This window comes from Ictidomys tridecemlineatus, chromosome 2 (genome assembly GCF_052094955.1).
Source record: "Ictidomys tridecemlineatus isolate mIctTri1 chromosome 2, mIctTri1.hap1, whole genome shotgun sequence".
NCBI classification, from domain to species: domain Eukaryota; kingdom Metazoa; phylum Chordata; class Mammalia; order Rodentia; family Sciuridae; genus Ictidomys; species Ictidomys tridecemlineatus.
In genome coordinates, this window is record NC_135478.1 from 58,348,887 (window position 1) to 58,371,915 (window position 23,029).

Below are 23,029 nucleotides of genomic sequence, written 5' to 3' on the forward strand. Positions count from 1 at the left end.
GGAAAATGCAGTTTCCATAAGCAAACCAAAATGCTTGTTACATTGTCATGGTAGGTTTCCTTAATGCTTACGACACTGTCTTTGGCACAGGACTATGGGACATTTGGGGAGCGTTTTCCGTCAAAAGATGGGGCAAAGGAAGGACCAATTTAAGAAAGAAGGTTGCGAGCTCAGATTCCTCTCATGCGAGAACCTGAAGGATATAAAATAATTGATAGGATCAACTAATGGATCCAAGGGATTAGGGAAGGGAGCTTCAATATAGATCAGCTGAGCTCCATCCCCATTTCAGCTCCACAGCTGTTTTGACAGTTTAGATTTCAGTTGGGCTAAGAGTTCCATTGCTCTGCAGGGCACACCTGAAAGTCAATCTGGCCAACCATGTGTGCCTGACAGTTAACTGATTCCCAAGTGAGAATCCAGACCTGGGACACCAGGGAGGATCAGGACCTCTCCTACCAGGTGAATCCTACAAAGTCAGGGTCCCTGACTTTGCATGCCTTCAAGAGGGTCTTTAATGAGGCGATGGCCTGATTAAAGGTACCTGGTCTGGGCGGCTGTTCTTCTGGAGAAAGCAAAACTACCTGGATAATTCTTCAGATAACATGTTGATGTGATCTGCAGAGCAGGGAGGAGGATGGCCTGCCATGAGAAGTTCCTTGGTATTAAGCACTCCAAGGGTGGGAAGGGATGAACCAGGTGGGGTGAGCTGGAGCTCAGCCCCTCAACATTCATGTGCCTCAGCTGATTTATCCTTCCTGAATGAGACAGGTGTCCAGGAAGGCACAGAAGAGCACAAGAGAGGGACACAGTGAGCAATACTCACAAGAAGAGGGATGATGTTTAAATCCAAAGGGGCCAAAATCAAATGAGAGCATCCAACACACAACTAGACATTGGCCCTATGTCTGCAACCTGATGGGAGGGTTTAGGAATGGTCTTAGAGAACACAAATCTCTAAAGAAAACTTCTGGGGCTTTGTATAGCTAACACTGGCCACCTTGATGCAGTGCTCGACCACCCTGTCACTGTCCCCAGATTTCATGCTGACATCCCCAAGGCGGGTAGTGATGACACAGTTGGCCACATTGTTGAAATGTCCAATGCTGGCATGGTCAGAAAGTCTTAGGTGGTACTTGCCCTGCTTGTGCTATGGGCACCACACAGAGAACAGGAAGCCACAGGGCAATACCTTCTTGAAGAGCTCCTAGGGAGGAAGAGAGCATCGCATGGGCCCAGCCTGCCCCAGCTACAGCCTGCCCCAGCTACAGCCTGCAGATGCACACACTCCCAGGAAAGTGACTGTGCTCTGAACTGGAGATCAGGAAGCCTTAGATGTGGATGGAGACTTCTGCAGACAGCTGGGTTTTCTTCTCTACCCAGGGATGGTTCCCCCAATATGATGACCTGGGACCTATCACTCTTGTGAAAAGAGACATCTCCTCCAGGCCAACCTCACTCACTTCCAGATCCAGAAGCCTTCTCGGTCTTGCTAATTCCCAAGTGACATTGTCTGCCCAACCTCATCAGTCCTCTGTTCCTTCTTCCACTGAGATGCACATTCCCTGTGGCAGCTCTAAGTAGGGACTCGTACGATGGCTAGCAGATGTATGGATCTGCCTGCCCTTTAATACTCTCTCCACTGAATGAGCCAAGTAAACGTTCTATTTCCTATCCATGCTAGCTCAGATGAAGCTGGTACTCTTAGTGTCCTGTCTCTAACACCTGCATATGGGCAGGGAAAGAGTGGGATTAAGAATCTAGTCCAGGTCACAGGAGCAGCTGGGATTGGTGCATACCATTATAATCTGGCCAGGAAATGGCTGGTCTAAGAGTATTGGTGCCAAAGGAATGGCCTCAACCCCCAACCCCGCCTACCATAAAGAGCTCAGCAGCTTACTACATTCATTAGAATGAAGTGCTCTGACAGCAAATTTGGACTGGATCTTTTCCATCACAGAAAAGGTGTAAAGGGTTTTGGAGCCGGTGTTCCCTATAATAGGGTCATGAGAAGTAGCTCTTTCTCTGACACTGGCACAGGTTCCAGATCTGACCCTGGTGCTAACTCTACCTGGGATGGTACACCTTGTACTACTGGTGATCTGGCTGCAAAGCAGACCCTAGCTTTGCCAGTTTTCCTGGAGCTAGCTCTAGACCAATACTGCAAGGGCCTGTTGCTCATGGAGCTCAAAGAATAGAAAGGTTCACCCATGTTCCTCACTTTCTAATGACCTTTTGAAACACCAGATAAATGTCAGTGCACCGGAAGGAATTCCTACCTCAAAGCAAAATCCCAGTTTCAGACATGGTGCACCTTGGCATCTGTTTGTCTCCGTGGACTTTGTATGGTATTTTTGAGCCAGAAGAATGTAGAACGGAAGCTCCAGGGCTGCTCCAGTCAGGGTGACCTGACACAGGACAACGTAAGTTTGAGCAAAGGAATGTATTGAGGATGAAACAGACCAGCAGCAGTGCACCACCATGGCAAAGTGCCAAGATGAAAGACAGACTGCTGGGGAGAGAAGAGTGGGCAGCAGTGGCAGAGGCCTGGCCTTTTCTTCCAAACTGTCTTTGCAAGAATCCATTGTGTGGATCCGAGTCCCTGATCCTGACACTCCAGTGTATAGGACAAGCCTTCTGTGTTTATCTGGCCATGGCAGACCTGGTCAAGACAGTTATGGGCCTCAGCTTCCTATCGACTTTCTGTTTCCAACGAAAAAGGCATAAAACTACACGCACCTACATACTACATGCTAGTCCCCAGAGAGATCTGACAACAAGTTATTCATCATTACTCCAGTTTGGGGTCCCCTGGTGCTGTGGTTGGGATGAACAGTGTGGATGAAGGGAGGATAGGCTGAGTTGGGAACTTATTATGCTGAGGATGTGTTTGCCTCTTGTTCTCTCTGCAAGACATCTCAGACCCAATGCACAGGGTATTTGGATTTTTCTTGCTTTACGGGCAACCTCAATACTTCAGCTCCTTCATAGGAATCATAATATGTAGTGTTTTTTTCTCTGTCCCTCCCTTGCCACACAGCCTATCGATTTTTCATGCTGGGCAACTTCTCTGAACCCCAAGGTCCACACAATTTTTAGCTGGTCTCGGGATCCATCAATCTGGTCCTAAAGTGGGAGGATTCTTTTACACTTCTAGCGCATCAAAAAGGCCTCATAGCTAATATTCTGACCTGCTCATGAGGTCTGTGAATATTTGACCCACAAAAAAGAATTAATCCCAGGGACTGTTTTCTGCTTTTTTTTTTTTTCAGTGAATGACATTAAGTGTCCAGAAAAGCAACTGAGCAAAACCAGTTACGTGCTTGTAGGTGTGTGCTGATAAATGTCCCCAAAACAACACCTAGAGTGGACCTGTGTATCCCCTGCCATAACCCTGGGACTCCTATACAGGCTATATTAAGGAATATAGAAAAATTTCTTCGACAGCACTTAGAAGAATCCCCAAAACTCATGAAAAAAGACATAAAGTCAGCTTTCTATGTTTTCCTGAACACTATGGGGCATGGGTTGAAAGCACGAGAGAATTTCCTTAGTGGGGGCATAGAGAAGAATCACAATAACTAGAAGCCCTTTCTGCACAGCCAGGTATTAGGTACCCACTTGCCACATCTTAAATCCTTTTGTCCTAATATAAAAACCCATTGATGATACATGGCAGAGGTACTACTCTGACTTTGAGGGGACAAGCACTCACCCAGCAAAGAGTTGATCCATAAAATATGAGATGATATGAAAATCCTCATAGGAACACAGGACGCTGGTGAAAATAGGAACTGCCCTATTTAGGAAGGATAGTTCCAGGTACCACACCAACTATTCCCTTGTCTGCCGGAGGGTCTGCTGCAACATTCCTTTAGTCTCAGGGTCAACTCACTGTCACACTAGAAAGGACAAGAGGGGACATACAGTCAGTGGCAGCACATGAACCACCAGAGGGTTGCATTTAGCATGTTTAGACAAGGAACACTCGGCCCTTCCAATTTGTAAATATGGTAGATATTGAGTGGTCCACGGGAAAAAGCATTTCTAAGGTTCTGAAATAACATTTGATGAGGGCAGGGAGGGGGCAGAAAGTGATTAAGTCCTTAGGAAATGTGACTCCCCAACCAGACTTCAAGGAAATGGGTGAGACTCCTGTGTGTTCCTCACTCTGGTGCAGTGGGGTCAGTGAAGGCAGGCACTTGGTTGGAGCATCACCATGATAGTGGGGTTTGCCTCTTGTTCCTCCTGTATGGCTGGTGGCCCAGACCTTCACACCCAGCCATGAATCTTGTACATAAGCACCAAGAGAGACTAAGACTTCCTTTCTATATCACTTGATACTTTGCATTTGATTGATGACTACAGTAGGACCTAAGTTGTCCTGAAGAAGACAATCATAGACCCTCTGTCACACAGTTCTCTGAAGCTAATTCTGGTTGTGTTTGGCAATAGTGTCAGGTGGGGACTCCAAGAAAAGCATCCCTGAGGTGGCGGTTTCCAAGTGGAGAGTTCACTGGGAGTGTTCTCAAAATCTGCTTGCATGCACGCCTGTAAGGCAGGATTGGTAGTGGGGATGGGGGACAGGGGACGGGGAAACTCCACCATGTAGGTAGAACTGAGCCCCAGGCAGGCACTCCATGGGAATCTCCAGAGCTGGAGTGGCCTTCTGTGTTGTCCCAAATGGATATCCCAGTTTCAGGACTTTATATCCCATATCTAACAGCCACGCACTTCTAAATAGCCCTACAAATAGTCATATCCCAGGCCAGCGCTGTTGTCCCTAATGTGGGCATCGCCTATGTGGCACCACAAAGTAGTGCGGAGCTGATGATCAACATTCCAGTCCCTTGGGAAGGATAAACTGGTCCCAAACAGTAATCTAGGTTGAGGTCTCAACATCCATTGACCTTTCTGCTCCCTGCTGCCCCCTGTTCATAACCTCACAGCCCAGGACTTCCCGGGATCTGCCTCAAACCCTCATGAGAAACACATACTCAGCTTCCCCACAGTTCTGTCTGATGTGCGAGTGGCCCTGCACGAGATCCGAGCATTTCTGCTTGATGCAAACCCACTTAGCTGTGGGGCCGAGCAGAGCTCCAGAGGCATGCAGAACTCAGCGGAAGATGCCAACATGGTTCCTGCAACCACAAGGGGTCACGTATATTGTGGCAGCTGTAATGGGGGAGAAACCGTGGTCTCCTCAAGCAGCCAAGGCTGAGCTCAGTGTGAAAGGCTCCTGGAGACATGGAAGCCCAAGGAGAGCCTGCAGAGTGGCTGAGAACCACTGCTGATCTCCATCTAAAGCACCTAAGCAGAGGGTGCAGCATTAGGGAGAAGGGTCACATCACGTCATTCAGGGTAACTGCTCAGCACGACACTGGTTAATAGTGAGGATTAGCCCAAATCAGAACGAGTTTTGTATTTCCCACTATCTACTGGGAAATATTTCCATAGTCCTCCTACCCATCATGTTCTTCCTTCTTCTTAATAGGAAATCACTGCTCTACAGTCTCCCCTCCCATTCGTTGTTACACTGACCCACAGTTATTATCTCCTCAGCAGCAGCACTATCAGGTTTGCTGACCCCTTCCTCTCATTACTTTTGGGTTTCTTCATTTTCCCCCTCAACCTTTAACGAAAAGTGTGATACAAAGAACTTCATCTGCAGTTAAAATAACTGTTTTCTTGATTTTTATCACTTGACTCTTAGCTGAATCATGAGTTGAACCCATAAAAATGTTTTGCCTGTAATTTTATCATTACAGGCCACTGAATGTTTTGTAAGTTGAATTTTGCTTCTATTTGGTAGGAACAAATTTTCCAAAATTCAAAGACAAAAAGTCACTCTTCATTTTATGCTTTTATTTTCATCCACTTTCTTATCTCACATTTTCACATGCTGAAGGAATGGCAGAAGAAAAAGACACAAATGTATCCTGTTGAAAAAAGGGACATTATGGGGTTTCAGTAGCTAGTTGTTCTCTCCTGCAGTAGGCCGTTCCTTCCCCCATTGCCTTTTATAATTATTTTTCCATTTGCATATCAAAACAGGATATCGAAAATGTGAAGATGCTCACTGACTTATATGCACCAAAGTTTGCCACACACAAGTGCAGAGTGAAACTGCTGGGTTGTCAGTGTGGAATTATGGAAAATAAGAAGCTCCCCAAATTTCACATTCAAGAATCAGAATTTTACAGTTGGGTTATATATACATAATTTCCTGTTTGTGTTTTAAACCCAGGGCTCTCTTCCTGAGCTGCATTCCCAGATGTTTTTTGAGACCAGGTCTCGCAAAGTTGCTGAGGCTGGTCACAGACTCGGGGTCCTCATGCCTCAGCCTCCCAACTCATTGAGCTCACAGGTGTGTGTCATGACGCCTAGCTAGTGATGATCTATTTTAACCCAAGTAACCTAAAAGATTCTTTTTTAGCTCCTAAATAGCATTTCCTAGGATTTTATGAGGCAGAGATGATGCAATTTCATAATGCTGTATCAATTAATGACCAGATAAAATCATCACATTAATCAGAAGTGTGCCTTTGGCAAAGTAACAATGTCTTAGTCGGGGTTGGCAAGTCTCATCTACTTTAAAGAATACCTGAGAGCCTTTAAAACTCAAGAGTCTTTAAAACTTGATATGCCTTAGAACTCGGCTCCCTTACTTTGTAGCCAAATTCAGATTGGAGGCAGAGGGTTTATGCTACTTGTTTATGCTACTTATGTAATAAAATCATACATGGCAACACTTACTAAACTTTATAAAACTGTGTGATAGAAGCATTGATTTAACAAAAACATTTAAGCATGGTGATAATATAATACATGTAAGTATATACACTCACTGCCAAAATTATTCAAAGTAGACATGTTGGAATTTTAAGGTCAAATCTTTGGACTGAAGCCAACAAACTTGTACACAATGAGCGCACAGTAGAAATATTAACGTGGAGAAATATTTGTTGCAACTCTCAAACTTACCTACATATTTAAACATTTTTTTTTAAGAATCGGTGCACTGTGCACGAGCACAGTGGTACAGGCCTGTTATCCAAGCTGCTAGGGAGGCTGAGGCAGGAGGATCACAAGTTCAAAGCCAGCCTCAGCAAAAGCAAGGCCCTAAGGATCTCAGTGAGACTCTGTCTCTAAATAAAATACAAAATAGGGCTGGGGATGTGTCTCAGTGCTTGAGTGCCCCTGAATTGAATCCCTGGTATCAAAACACCAAAAAAAAAAAAATTGGTGCATTGTGGAGATTCATCCAAGTAGCCTCATTGTGATGTATTCACACAGGCACATGGCGTGGTTTGGCAACTTCATCTGCAATTCCCGTACTCTCCCACCTCTCCTTCCTCCCCCTCCGACCCCTCCTCTGTTCCACTGTCGTCTCCTGCTATCATGAGATTCCCCACCTCTTTCCATTTTTTATTTCTCTCTCACTTCCACATATGAGAGAGAACGTCAGACTCTTGACTTTCTAGTCTGGCTTCTTTCACTCAGCATGATGACCTTGAGTTCCATTTATCCCCAAGTGACATAATTTTGTTCTTCTTGATGGCTGAGTAAAACTCTATCTAGCCTAGACACACACACACACACACACACAGAAACACACATATATACATATATATAATTTGTGTGTGTGTGATGCTGGGATGGAAACTGGGGTCTGGTTCATGCTAGGTAAGTATCCTACCACTGAGCTAGAGCTCCACACCTGACCTCCCCTACTTGGAAGACTGGAAAGACTTTGGGATGATTAAGGAACAAGGATTATGAGAAAGATTTCCTGAACTGCTATTATTTAGAGTAGAAGCAATCTTATCTCTAGACAAAATTATATATTTACATAACCCCATTTTATACAGGTTGTCTCTGCTCGATTCCTGCAGCTTTCCTGGGATGATGTCCCATGTTACTGGCATTTCTTAACTCTTGGGGGGTCTCCACCGCAGCTTTGGCTTCCTCTTCACCTCTCCACGCTTTAACTTCTCAGGGGGTGCCCTGCAGGGACTCTGACCCTGCTGCCATTTTCTAGCCTCCCAAGTCTTCCTTTGAAATCTTGGTGGAAGCCTCCGTGACCCCCCTAACTCTAGTTTCCTACATTCTTGCAGAACCAGCACCATATGGATGACACCAAGGTCTCACACCATCTCCAGCAGTAGCCCAAGTTCCAGAGGCCATGGCTGCAGCAGCCTCCGAGTGCCTGGGTAGCTGAGCATGTTGAAAAAAACTTCCTAGGCCCATTGGTCTCTTCTCAAGAGATTTTTTTACTTTTACTTCCTTGAGTCTGAGATGGATATGGTCTTGCCAAATTCCTGAGATGCCTGCAAGCCATCTTTCTTATTATCTCTGGGTATCTTTAGCATTTCTTTTACTGACGGTAATATCTTGAACAACTGCAATTTTCCTCAGCCCCGGTTTGACTCTGATCTTCCAAGTCCACATTTTTCTGATCTTTCTGCTCTGCATTCTGCTCCTGGATTATCACAATAAATTTTGGCCAAGAGCTTCCAACAATATCCATGCCGCCAACTGAATGTTACGCTGTCTAGAAATTTCTTCCACCAGATTAAGAGGCCCATTGTTTTAAAAATCATCCTGAGACATCCAGAAAGTCTCAGGACACAGGCAAAATGCAGACAATTTTCCAGCCAGAGCATAACACAAATGGCTTCCTCTGGAACCCTGTCTTAGAGTCCTACTGCCATTTGCTCTGCTGGGCTCCCACCAGAATCAGTCATTAAGCTTTGCTTATTATAATCAAAAAAGTATTTTCAGGTTGTGCTGCTATACATCTTGAAATTGCTCCCCCCAAATTAAAAAAAAAAAAAAAAAACTCCAAAAGCTTCTGAATCACATGGTCAGGTTAGTCACAGTAACCATCCCACTCTTACCAATTTCTGTTTAGTCTGCGTTTTTCACTACTGTGACTAAAAGACCTGATCAGAATAACTGTAGAGGAGGAAGTTTATCTGGAGGCTGACGGTTTCAGAGGTCTCAGTCCACAGAAGGCTGGCTCCATTCCCTGGGGGCTCGAGGTGGGGCTGAACATAATGTCAGAAGAGTTATGGCAGAGGGAAGTGGCTCCCATGATGATCAGGTAGCAGAGAGAAATTCCACTTGCCAGATTCAAAATATATACTGCAAAGGACACGCCCCCAGGGCCCACCTCCTCCAGCCACACCCCACCTGCCTTCAGTTACCACTCAGTTAATCTCCTAGGGGAATGAATTCTTTGATTGGGTTAAGACTACAACCCAGTCATTTTTCCTCTGAACCTCCTTGCATTGTCTCACACAAGCTTTTGGGGGACACCTCACATCCAAACCATAACAGTAGGCAAAGGGCATGGGCAAAGAAAAATCAGAACACAGTTAAAATTTAACTGAACACTTCTTAAAATGGGTGGGCTCTCTCTCTCTCTCATCCAGCAAGGAGGTTGGTCGACGGAACAGGGTAGAGGAGAGTGTAGCTGCGGAGTTGCTGATCAAGACCTCCAGAGGCTAAGCAGGAAGCAGGTCTGATTTTATTGCGCAGTTAACGTGTATATATACTCAGGCAGTAGCTAAGCGGGTTACAGGCAGCGACCAATGCAATTTCTGCTAACTGTCCTTGCAGCAACCAATCAGGCCATGGAGCAAGCACACGGGCTGCAACACATGGCCTCACGCCCAGGGCTGTGCCTATGAGTAAGTGTCCTGCCGTTCACACGTCCAGCACAAGAGGAGTGGCCTGCCACTCAGACATCCTTAACATACGCCAGTATGCAGTACTCCATGCACTTGTCCCCACAAAAATATGTTTAACATATGCCAGTATGCAGTACTCCCAAATCACTTAAGTGTAACTCGGAAGTGAAAACTAATTTAATCCAACCCAAAATAGAATAAAATAGGAATTAGAAATGTCACTGTTAGGACTAAACTTAATTCACCATGTGTTAAATCCATCAAAACTGAATTAGAAGGTTTTTAACAGCATAATGCCTTTCTCAGATAAACATATTTTTACATCCTCATGCCTTAGTGAGCCCTTTTGCTAAATATCAGTAACTAGAGAGGAGGCATTAGTAAGAGTCAAAGTTCATAAACACCAACCAGAAAGAACAAATTCCCAAATTTTAATTCAACTTATATGCCAGTGGCAACATATAAGATGATGATAGTGTTAGGCACCTATATGGACCATGTGCATTAAATCCAGTTCTAATATATTCTAATGTTCCACTAAAGACACAATTTTAATAACATTTACCAATTTCCTATATTGAAGTGAAGTAAGAAGTATTGTTTATACCCTAACATGAAAGGTGCCATTTGGAAGGTATGATTCTTTAATACGCAGTTGGGTTGATTTTATGACCAGATTCTCTCCCAAACATAGACACTGAAGTCAACTAAGACCACAAAGGCAGAGTTAAGTCTGGTGGGGGAGTGGGGGATACTGGGGGACTGAACCCAGGGCCTTGTACATGGTAGGCTAGCACTCCACAGCTGAGTTATATTCCTATCCCTTTTTTATTTTAAGTCAGGATCTCACTAAATTGCCCAAGCTGGCCTCAAACTTAAGATCCTCCTTTCTCAGCCTCCCAAGTAGCTGGGATTACAGGCATTCACTACTAGAATTAAATCTTTAACTTTGGCATCAGTAACCTGTAATACCAAACTACAAACTTTGAGCCAATTGGAATCATTACCCTTAAACATGAATACAACTCAGAAGCCACCACTGCTATGTTGTTCATAATTTCAACTGTTTTCCATCTTTGGAAAATTTTTTTGCTATAATTCCCAGGGTAAAGTTTAGCTGTAAGTTACAATAGATGCTAAGAATGATGTAGGTTTTATAATGTCTTTAAAATTACATTTTAAATATTAGTACCTTCTGATTCTAAAAGGTTCATCTGAAAGATAATTTCATTTGGCCTATGCTACAATATTAGAGCAAAGAAAACAATATGAAACCAGAAATTTATACAACCAGGGGAACTCCACATCATGTACGACCACACAAGTGGGAACCTAATAAAATAAGTTATACTTTATATATGTGTATTCTGCCAGAATACATTCTACTGTCATGTGTAACTAAAATTTAAAAAACAAATTTAAATTTTCACATATCCATGGCTGGTTATTTTCAATGCCATCAAACTCTTTCTGACCTTCCTCTGATATCATTTCTGAGTGTGGTTCTGTTTACCGTCAATGAAAAGAAACGACTTATAACAGACAAAAGCAGTAGTCATTATAAATATAGAAGGGATTTATTAAGCATAATAATTCACCTTTACTTTCCCCATAAAGAATTTAAATTTAGCTCAATCTTTAACTGAATATTCACTTCTTTAGGAAATATTTCTAATTATCCAAAACTTCAACAAGTCACGGGGCGGGGGTGGCACACCACATATCCTAAGGTACAAGGCATACAAAGATCTTGAATATTCATCCACTCAAAAGGGGGAAAAAACCCTCAGAACAAGATTAAAATACCACAGAAACATAAATCCACATTGTACACTACCGTCTACCTCATAACACTAACTTCTAAACAATCAGGTATGCTACATTTTCACCCACTGTTCTGACACAAGTCCTGTGAGCCTCAGTCGGCTATGCGAAGTCCTCCTTGAAGATGGCTTTGTTTCCCTACATAAACTGTTGTCCCTTTCCTTGTGGCTGTCTCAGGACTTAACTGATTTTTTTTCACTGTATCTTAACCACTTTAATTGTAAAATATTCCTTTACATGTCTCTTCCTTTTTTGCTTCTGTGTCAGAAGGGACAATCTTTTAAGCCAAATTTGTATAAACAGTATTTATTTTTTTTCTTTCCATACTTATTGAGCTCCTGCTAAGTGTTAATGACCTGGGTTTAAAGAGGATTAAAAAAAAGAAGTGTCATGACTGGCTTTTCTAGATGCAGTGTCTGAGCTGAGACCCCAAGATGAGGTTATTCAAAGAGAGGGCAGGATAGAGCGAGAGAGCAGGAAAGGTGGTAGCCAGAGAGGACAAGCAGTATTACATGGGGCTAGGCATTTGTCTAACAGTATTGGGGTTGTCGAGGGCAGCAGAGCAGCTTGGTAATACCAGAGGAAAAGGACCACAACTCTTTGACCAATTAGCCCACTCCTCGTATATATCCAAAGGACTTAAAATCAGCATACTACAGTGACACAGCCACATCAATGTTCATAGCAACACAATTCACAATAGCTAAGCTATGGCACCAACCTAGGTGCCCTGAAATAGATGAATGGATAAAGAAAATGTGGTGTATTTACACAATGGAATATTAGTTGGCCATAAAGAAATAAAGAAGGGGCTGAGGTTGTGGCTCAGTGGCAGAGCACTTGCCTCTCACATGTGAGGCACTGTGTTTGATCTTCAGCACCACATAAAGATAAACAAACAAAATAAAGATATTGTGTCCATGTATAACTAAAAAAAATTGAATAAAAATGAAATTATGGTAAATGGATGGAAATGGAGGCTATCACGCTAAGTGAAATAAGCCAATCCCACAAAACCAAAGGCCAAATCTTCTCTCCGATGCTGATTCCCCACAGGTGAGGGCCAGGGGGGCAGAGTTTACCAGCCTGGACAGGGGAAAATGGGAACAACTGAGGGGGGTGGGAATGGGAATGACAGCTGAGTAAATCAACCAAACACAACTTTCCTATGTTCATATACGAATACGCGACCAGTGAAACTCCATCCAAATAATGTACAGCCACAAGGATGTGATGGTATATACCATGTAGGTATGGTACGTCCAAGTACGTTCTACTGTCATGTGTAACTAAAAAAATAAAAAATTTTAAAAAAATAAAAAGGCATACAGAGGGAAACGCTGAAGATGGAGAATTAGTTAGGCTGAAGTCAGATTACAAAAGCGAAGCAAGAATTAATGACAGTCAATATCAATAATAAATCAATTGGAAAGTTGAGGGCTGGTTGGAAAGAAAACCAAATGCTGCTTTTCCCCCTTTCCAAGCCCTTCCCCCTGCTCCAGCTCCAACCAGTGGCTAAGGTAACCTGTCCCAGGAGTGAGTTTTTCCCTCCCTGCAAGGAGTTGGAAAAGGTGTTGATTAATGCCTACAGGCCCAACTGCTTCTCACCTTTTGGCCACTCCCAGGATGGGGAGAGATAAAGTGGGGGAGAGGGATGGAGAACAAAGAAAATATAAAATGTATAAAAGGGGCAGGATGCTTCCTTCCACTTCTTGGGAATACCAGGATACCAGCTATGGCCCCCTTCCTTCCTGGAAGAAAACAGAGTTACTATTATTTAAATAAAAAGCCTCCTACTCAACTTGAAGGTGCTTGGCAATCAATGTTTGCAAAAGTGGCTCGTGGTCAAATATTTGCATTGGAGACACAGCCCTCTAAATTCTGCAGGGAGGATGAAGGCAGGGTGGGTGGATGTGAAGAAATGGAGAGAGATAAGTCAGTAGGAGGCAACAGTGCAAAATAAAGACGACATAAAATAAAGATGGACACAAAAATGTCCAGAAATATCGAGGTTATCAACTTACCAGTGCTCAATATAGAAAGAGTCCTTGTTAGCTAAGTAAATGCACAAAGCCGGGTCCCTTAAGAGTTAGAGTGAATTCTTACTCGACAAAAAGGTATCAAATGATATGTGAAATGTTCATGTACACAAACTGTTTAAATTGCTTGGATTTACTTTATAGTTTTCCCATTTCACATCTTCCTATTTTGAACGGGACTCGTTTAGGTGGTTCGTTTTAAATTTTAAATGTCCAGCATCTTAGGTCTATCAAGCTGGTAAGAAATGAAATCAGGCCAGTCGTGGTGGCACTTGCCTATAATCCCAGCAGCTCAGGAGACTGAGGCAGGAGGATGTTGAGTTCAAAGCCAGCCTCATAGAAAGGAGAAATAGGACCCCAAAGCAAGACCAAAATCCAGCTGGGCAAACAGGTCCTGCAGTTAGTTCTGTGCCCGGCATCTGGAGCACATGGCACAATAATGTTCTGTCTAGACAGCTTGTGCAGATCCACCCCTGTGGCCTGTTGGCTTGACTCTTCAAATTCCTGCATCTTTCCTAGGACGATGTTCCATGTTCCTGGCATTTCTTACTCTTGTGGGTCTTCCCTGAAAGCTTCAGCTTCCTTCTCACATCCCCACACTTTACCTTCTCGGGGGGTGCCTGCAGGGACTCTGACCGTGCTGCACTTTGCCTGGCCTCCCAGGCCTTCTTTTGAAATCTTGGTGGAAGCCTCCCAGAAACCCTAAGTGCAGCATAATACATCCCTGCAGAACCAGCACCACAGGGTTGACTCCAAGGTCTACCGCCATCTCCAGCAGTAACCAAGCCTCCAGAGAACCTGGCTGCAGCAGCCTCTGAGTATCTAGGTGGCTGAGCATGTTGAAAAAAAAAGTTCCCTAGACTCCTGCTCCCTTGGGCAAGAAGGGTGACCCACTGGTCTCTTCTCAAGAGAATTTTCACCTTTACTCTCTTGAGCTAGAGATGGGTGTGGTCTTGCCAGCTCCTGAGATGTCCTCAAGCCATCTTCCTTATTGTCTCCAGTCAAAGTCTTTAGCATTTCCCTAGTGGTGGTGATAAGAGCAGAGAGGTTTCCACTTGCCAGAGAGAAATACACACTCCTCCTCCAGCCACAGCCTACCACGTCATTTACCACTCAAAAGTTAACCCTGCCAGGGAATTAATTTGGTGATTGGGTTAGGTCTCTCAAAACCCAGTTGCTTCTCCCCTGAACCTCTTGCATTGTCTCACACGTGAACTTTTGGGGGGACACCTCATATCCAAATCATAACACTCACTCGGTACAACAACAAATTTTTATCATGTCTATCAAATCACAGGCATTATCATGGGAGAAACTGAAAATAGAAGAGACACTCTGTTCTGTACTCAAGACACAGAGAGAGGAAAACGAGTAAGAACAACAACAAAAAAAGTACAATTCACTAGTTCTACAACTGAAATAAACACAGGAAAAGGCATCAAGGAAAGAAGTCCATTCACCTGGGACGCTCAGGAAATGCTGCAAACAGAAGGGTCAGATCTTAAAAGAAAGGGCCACGGAGGGTGAGAAGGGTGTCCTAGCCAGGGCAGTACAAGCAAAGGAGGAGGTGTGACATCCTAACAAACGAGTCCCAAAGCCCCATGGGATAGAGTCACTGGGAAGAGAGGAAGCAGCCGGAAGATGAGAACATGTATTCTGCTGGAGGGTGAAATTTCCCCTTCATGTAGTGCAGGTCCACTGGGTAAGCAGCTGAGTTCCAGTATCACCAATACACTTTAGAAGAACGTCCGCTCTGGCAGCAGGTGAACCCAACAGGAGGAGGGAGGGACTGAAAAATGAGTGTTTCAAAACGATGGATGCAAAAGTGAATCTCTGCGGTGAGATGAAGGTTTATAAAACAGGTGGAACATACAGGCTCTGGGGAGTGCCTAGATTGGTGATCCAAGGGACGGTGGGAGTCTTAGGGCTTCCCCAGCTTCAGTGTTTTAATTCTGTTTACAAAGATGGGGAAAATGGGGTGACAGAGCAGATTAAAACAGTCAGCAAAAAGGAAGGGGTCAAGGTCAATGTCTTTGATTTGGTACCCAGAGAAGATGACAGATCTGGATAAACACATTAGGAGTAGGAGTGATGATCCCACTGAGGAAAAGCATCTTGGTTTAAGAAGACAAATATTGCTAAGACATCCTAAACTGATGTAATGAAATAATACTAACCTACACAGAATTGTAAAGCTCTGAAAATGAAAACAATGTCGGCATTTGTTTCAAATATACTAAATGCATAATCTTTGATTAATGTATACCACTATTTATTTTGGTGGCATTATAGTCATTTGAATTTAATGAAAAGATTTAATTCTAAAATACCAATTCAGGAAGCTTATAAGAAGACCCCTTTTGAAAAAATAAATCTGGAAAGTTCTAAATTCTAAGCCAGACATGTGGTGCCATGTACTTGGGAGACTTAAGGCTGAAAGATCACTTAAGGCCATGAGTTTTAGGCCAGCCTGGGTATTACCCAGTGTATTCCCCGGGGTATTACACAGTGAGATCCCACCTTAAAAGTTTAAAAAAAAAAAAAAAGCCAAGCACACGGCACACACCTATAATCCCAGAAACTGGTGAGGCTGAGACAGGATCACAAGTTCAAGACCAGCTTCAGCAATTTAATGAGGTCCTGTCTCAAAATAAAAAAGAAGAAAGGCTTGGGGTGTGTGTGGCCCCGTGGCAAAATACTTCTGGGTTAAATCTCAAGAACCAAAAGAAAGAAAAGAATAAAACAATTGTGGAAGAGAAATGCTTACGTGATTATAGATTTAGTTATTTTTAAATACAAGTATGACATAAAAATACTTTTAAAATCCACATGGTTTTCCTATTCCCCTATAAACAGCATAGGAATAGTTATTTTCCTATTTATACTCTATGGGATGATAGTAAAAAATCAGAGAGGGGATGGGGATGTGGCTCAAGCAGTAGTACGCTCACCTGGCTTGCGCGGGGCACTGGGTTCGATCTTCAGCACCACATAAAAAAAAAATAAAGATGTTGTGTCCACCAAAAACTAAAACAAAATAAATATTAAAAACTCTCTTTCTCTCTTTAAAAAAAAATCAGAGAAAGGATCTAGCATAAAATATAAAACTACCATTATTCAAGTTGAAAATTTAAAGTCTTCTAAATGCTGTTCAAATTATTGCAACAATCAGGGCCCCATATTCACACGAGAAGAAAGGGATGAACAAATCTAATCAACAGGACTGAGTTTTCAAGATGAAAGAATTTATGTATGAGGTTTATTGTAATTATACAGACTGGAGCTTGGGATGTGAATCATTTGCCAAGCACACACTGGACCCTGGGCTCAACCCCTAGTGCTACAAAAAAATAAATAAATAACAAAAACACCTATGAAAACTTACATGAATAAGGTTTCCTGAGAGCAGTCTGAAACGCCCCCATTGCTGGAGATAGTTTCAAAGGTGAAAAATCGCCAGGCACAGTGGTGCACACCTATAATCCCAGCAGCTGGTAAGGCTAAGGCAGCAGGATCGTGAGTTCAAAGCCAGCTTCAGCAACTTAGTGAGGCCCTAAGCAACTCAGACCCTGTCTCAAAACAAAATATAAAAAGGGCTGAGGTTCCCGGCACCAAAAAATAAAGTCAGCTTCCACCGATAATTTTGTATCCTTTCCTCCTTTATGATCCTATGATAATAAGTTTACTTTAAAGAAAAAAAATCACAAACTATGGTTTCATTCATTTGACGTGTACATGCACATGTCCATTATATGAAGACAGTATTAGTCAGAAGTAAATCAGAATCGCTATAGGTGAAAATAATTTCTACATTTCTTCCATTTAAAAATTGTGCAGGGGGCTGGAGTTGTGGTTCAGTGGTAGAGTGCTTGCCTAGCATGTGTGAGGCCTTGGGTTCCATTCTGAGCACTGCTCCATCAACAGCTAAAAAAAAAAAAAGAAAAGAAAAAAAAAATTGTGCAGGAGCCAGGCATGGTAGCTCACGCCTGTAATCCCAGCAGCTCAGGAAACTGAGGCAGGAGGACTGAAAGTTCAAAGCCAGCCTCAGCAAAAGAGAAGCACTAAGCAACTCACTGAGACCTGTCTCTAAATTAAAAAAATACAAAATAGGGCTGGGGATGTAGCTCAGTGGTCGTGTCCTGAGTTCAATCTCTGGTACCCTCCCCCTCAATAAAACAAAGAATGCTGCAGTTGGCAGAGTGTTTGCCTTGCATGCACAAGACCCTGGGTTGAATCCCCAACACCACACACACACACACACACACACACACACACACACACACACACACACACACTGCTGCAGGTTAAAATCGTTTTCTCATTTAATGGATGCAGATCAAGAACCTTAGCCAGGTATGTAATCCAAGCTTTCTGGAAAGCTGAGGCAGAAGGATGGCAAGTTGGAGGCCAGCCTCAGCAACTTAAAGAGACTCTGTCTCAAAATAAAAAGTTTGGGGACATGGCTTAGTAGTAGAGTACCACTGAATTCCACCCCTACCACCAAAAGATAAAAAAAAAAAAAAAAACACAAAGAATCTTGTTTAGGGATGGAGGTGTAGAATAGTGGTAAAGTACTTCTTGCCTAGCATGCATGAGTCCCTAGGTTGGATTCCCAGCACCATAAAGGGACTAAAAAAAAAAAAAGAAAAAGAAATGAACCTTATTTATGTAACAGAAATTTTAATTAAGGAAAGAGATTAAATAAAATGCTTATTTACTTATCTTCTCAAAAAAGATCTAAAATATCAAACAGTAAGATAAATTAGTTAAGTAAGTTAAGAATATGCTAAGCACTAAGTTAGAAACCATAAGAAACAAGAGTCAAAAATGAATAATTCACAATAATCTGAGAAGGCCCAACAGATTTCATTTTGTATTATCTATGAACACTGTTTTTTCTAGATTAAATATAAGACATCAAAACTAAATTTAAAAGTGAGCATTATATTTTGTTTAATTTCTATTCTCTCTCTCTCTCTCTCTCTCTCTCTCTCTCTCTCTCTCTCTCTCTCTCTCTCTCTCCTTTTTTTTCCTTTTTTACAGTACTAGGGATTAACCCAGAATCTCCCACATTTTAGGTAAGTACTCTACCACTGAACTACATCACCCAGCCCTTTTTTAAAATTATATTTTTAGACAGGGACTCACTAAGTTGCTCAAGCCAGCCTGGAACTTGAGATCCTCCTGCCTCAGCCTCCCAAGTAACTGGTATTATAGATGTAAGCCGCCAAGCCTGCTTAACTTCTATTATACATTATAATAGAATTTCTATTGTCATTATTTCTATTATGTCTTTATGTCTTTCATCTTGACTCTTATTCAATCTTAATATTTACCTTGAGCTTCTTAATCTAGTAAGTCCCAACTTTTCCTTTCTGTGAATATGTCAACAAAACTGACACAGCTGCATTCAAATAATTTGGAAATCATATTCACGAGCTTATATATCCTTTATATATATCTTCATATAAATATGAAATATATATTTTTTTCAAATGCTCTAATCATTCACTTATTTTCTCAAAAATGTAAAACGCTAATTTTTAAAAAAGTCTTTACTTTGAAGTTAACGTAAGTGGCATATTTGTTGCTTAATTTTTTAAGGGTTTCCCACATCTAGGACCATGGGACTTAAAGGGTTAAATGAATTCTCCCATTCATCTCCTCCTCAGATTCCTATTTATCTATCTGTTCTTTTTGGTTGCTTTCTAAATTTTTCCTTCCACAACACCATTCCTAAGAATCATGTACTCCCACCAACTTTTACACATCTCAATCGTGTATACATCGTGCTCCTGTTATATACGCCTGTTATATACTCTTATATAATATATCATATATATATATATATTCTTAGCTAATTTATCTTACTCTTTGATATTATTTTAGATCTTTTTTGAGAAAACAAAAAAATAAGTAAATAAGCATTTTATTTAACCTCTTTCATTAGTTAAAATTTCTGTTACATAAATAAGGGTTTTGTAACTCTCTATTTCTAGAATGTTTGTCATCATTATGTGGAATAGGAAATAGTTTGTTAAAAAAAAAGAATTTTAAAAAAAGACACCTACCTTGGATCGGATGATGGAAAGGATAAAGAGAAGAGTCCTGGGCTTTGATGTTTTAGGAAGATTTTTCAACCACACCTTTACTGATTATCAGAATTACGAACACCATATACAAGGTTGTTTTAGTCAGCTTTGCGTCACTATGACCAAAAGACCTAATGAGACCAATACAGAGGAGCAAAAGTTTATTTTGGCTCATAGTTTCAGAGGTTCAATTCCTAGACTTCTGACTCCATAGCTCTAGGCTAAATGTGAGGCAGAGCATCGTGGTGAAAGGGCCACATCTGACTTGTCTACATTTATCATGGAGTTACTCCACATCAGTGAATTGATTCACTGAATATGTCACAGCTCTGAACATTCTTGAGTTGTCTCACATATGAGCTTTTGGGAGGCACCTCATTTTTAAACCAAAGCAAAGGTTCTATTTCCTGGTTTTCCAATGTCATATTTTGCATCTGCAACAATGAAAACAAAGTAAAGAGTACATGAAAATATGTGTAATTTCAGATGAATAACAAGAGTAGCTTCAAAGAGCTTACCATTCTTCCTGGTTTATTCAACAGCTTTCCATAGCTCTCTTAATTTACTTTTAGGGAATTCTGGAAAGTGGATAATAATTTTGGACCATTCTGGAAAATGAATAATAGTTTTATGGATAACAAGTATCAAATTTGATAAAATAATGAAGATATTCACCATATCCACTTGATCAAACAAAGATTAGAGGTTTTAGTATCCTTCAGAAGTAGATCCAAATCCCAATTCTGCCCTTTACTAACCTATACCTTCTCTGTGGTGAAGAGATGGTAGAGAAAACCCCAAAAATCACTCCTCTGACCTCTAATTGGTTATTATACAAATACCAGGATATCCATCAGACTACTTTCTTGCCCAAAATAACCTAAAACAAAAACTTACCCCTGTGTAGTTTAGAATATATTCATACACGTTTGAAAAATATTCTTTCATATAAAACATGATTCTAGTTGTCTAGGAAACACACAAATACATTTCCTAATGACCAATAGCTCATAGTGTTGCAGGAGCTTTAAAAACGAACATTTAAAAAACTAAACTCACACAAAAAAATAACTTTTAATAATGTGAAATATTAGGATGTGATACAAGGACTTTGAAGATTTTTCAAAGATTTATGATGCAGCTGGGCTCAACTGCCCAGGCTGAAATGAAATGCCTGCGAAGACAAGCTGAGGCATCCGGAACAAAGCTCAAGGGCAGCCCGGGGAGTTTAGACCCTGTCTCAAAATAACACACACAAAAAGGCTGCGGATGTAGCTCAAACTGCAATGCAAAATACTTCTGAAATTAAAATTTTATCATATGGTTATTGAGGGTCTCTGCTTCTAGAACCATTTACTATTTGGGGCAAAGCATGTATTCTTCAATTAAGAGTGTATAGAATATAATTTCAATGGAATGACTTTGAAAACTCAGTGGGCAATCCCACAAAGGTGGGGCTCGAACCTGGTGTTAGCCTTAGGCGGGCTCTGGACCTGGGTCACACTGTCAGGGCTTTTACATACTTTTACATACACAAACAGGACACAAGAAAAAGGCCACCACCTGTAATAAAATAATAATAATAATAATAATAATAATAATAATAATAATAATAATAAAACCTCCGCACCCCTCAGAGGTCAGGCTAGCAGGTTGCAGACAAACATGGGGCACGAAAAGCAAACCAGAATCCTGCAGTTTCCCTTTCGTGCCCCATCCTCGCAAGCCCCGCGCTTTCTGGGGCTACCTAGTTCCTCTACCTTGTGCCAAAGTGGAAACCAGATCCACTGCTGGGGGGGGGGGCTGCTTGGGCTCTGGGCACCTACACAGTCACCCGACCGGCCACCCAGCACGTGTGTCCCGCTCTACCTGAAAGCCGCTCAGCCTTGCGGCCGCAGGGACCACCCTCGCCTGGGAACAGAAAAAAAAGCCTTGCTGAGCGCCTTCATCATCCTGGATCCTGCTGCCACCGAGGCTCACCATAGCAGAACAGCAGCAGCAGCCCCACGGTGCTGGAGACCGCCCTCACTCGCAGGCGGACAGGAGCCTCGACCGTGGAGTTCCGCTCCCCGAAGAGCTGTCGCAGGCCGCTCAGGGTGCCGGAGACGCTGTGCGCGCACTGGACCGCGGCGGAAGAAAGGGGGACCGGGATGGGACGGGATGGGCGCACTGGACTGCGGCCCTTCTCCCGTGACTTGGTCTGGACTTCAGCAAACCCGCAGGAGCAAGGCTGTGGGATTGCAGGGCTGAGGAAAAAGGAGGGACGGGATGGGCGGGGCTGGGGGTACCACCCAGGCTGTGCTCTGCGCTTAGCCTGGACCAGTGGCGGTTCTGCCAGAAGCGCACGAGCACCTCTGCGAGCCTCCTATTTTTTCCTCACCCTGCGGGCATTTAGTCGTCGCTGCATTTCTCTTTCTGGCCTCCGGTACTCCTTGTGCGCCTGGGAGATCTGACCAACAGACTTGGGGAGCCCCCTACAGGCTCTGGCGTGGGGCTCGTCCTCTTCAAGTTCACAGGTACTGAGCTGCGCGGTGAGAGCACGGCCTGTTCAGAGACTGGAGGCCAAAGGAGAGAAAGAGCCCCATTAGGAGAGGCGGGCAGAGGAGCCTTCTGCCCTCTCCAGTGGAGAGCAGGATTGGCGCTCACAGTATTCTTGGCGGCGCACGGGTAGATGGTGGGGGTTCTGTAGGGAGTTTGTGATTCCCCCTCCCTACGGATTGGACCACTGATGGGAATGGGTAACTCCGCATATCTTTCAAAACACATTCACCCTATAAAGGAGACGCCTCTGTGCTGGTGGGATTGGGTCTTAGATGGGTTCCCACTGTTCTCCAGCTGCCTTTTGGCCCACTCTTCTGACATACCTTCCCACCCTTATCTTCCAGCGACCACACCATCCAGGCATTGCTGACACTGAGTAGTTTAGATGTCCACTGCTCTCTGTTTACCCATCTCCTGGTCCCATCTGAGACTTTGCTTCCCCCTAGCGTCCCTCAGGTCCAGCCTCTACCCACCCCCACCCTTAGGGATCCTGAGAGGACTCGTGATGCTATGGTGTGGACACTGCCCTCTCTTTGGAACAGGGTTTAGATGGCCTCTCATGTTTACCCCTGCACGTACCTACATGTACCTGTGTTCCCATACGTGGACATACATGCACTCAGGTACATGCCTTCCCTCATATGCACATGAGGGGACTTGACCAACAGCATCCAACAGACAGCAGAAGGGGACCTCTAGGCCTGTTGGCCTTGGAAAGTGCAGGGGACTGGGAGTGACTCAGCCCTGTCTGATCCCAGGGCATTGTTTCAGGACCCAAAGCTTGGAACACCACAAGGGTAGTTGCTTAAGTGGAAGAGATAACGTGGACACCACCACA

At 43.1% G+C, this 23,029-nt stretch overlaps 1 long non-coding RNA gene across 1 annotated transcript; it reads right to left on the minus strand.

Moving 5' to 3' along the window:
- Nucleotides 1-1,145: 1,145 nt before the first annotated feature.
- LOC120891384 (uncharacterized) lies at nt 1,146-22,198 on the minus strand. Its single transcript, XR_013434530.1, has 3 exons — nt 19,630-22,198; nt 3,716-3,902; nt 1,146-2,408 (listed from the first exon to the last, which is right to left on the minus strand). It is a non-coding gene; the product is annotated as an uncharacterized LOC120891384 (long non-coding RNA).
- Between the last annotated feature and the right edge of the window lie 831 nt (nt 22,199-23,029).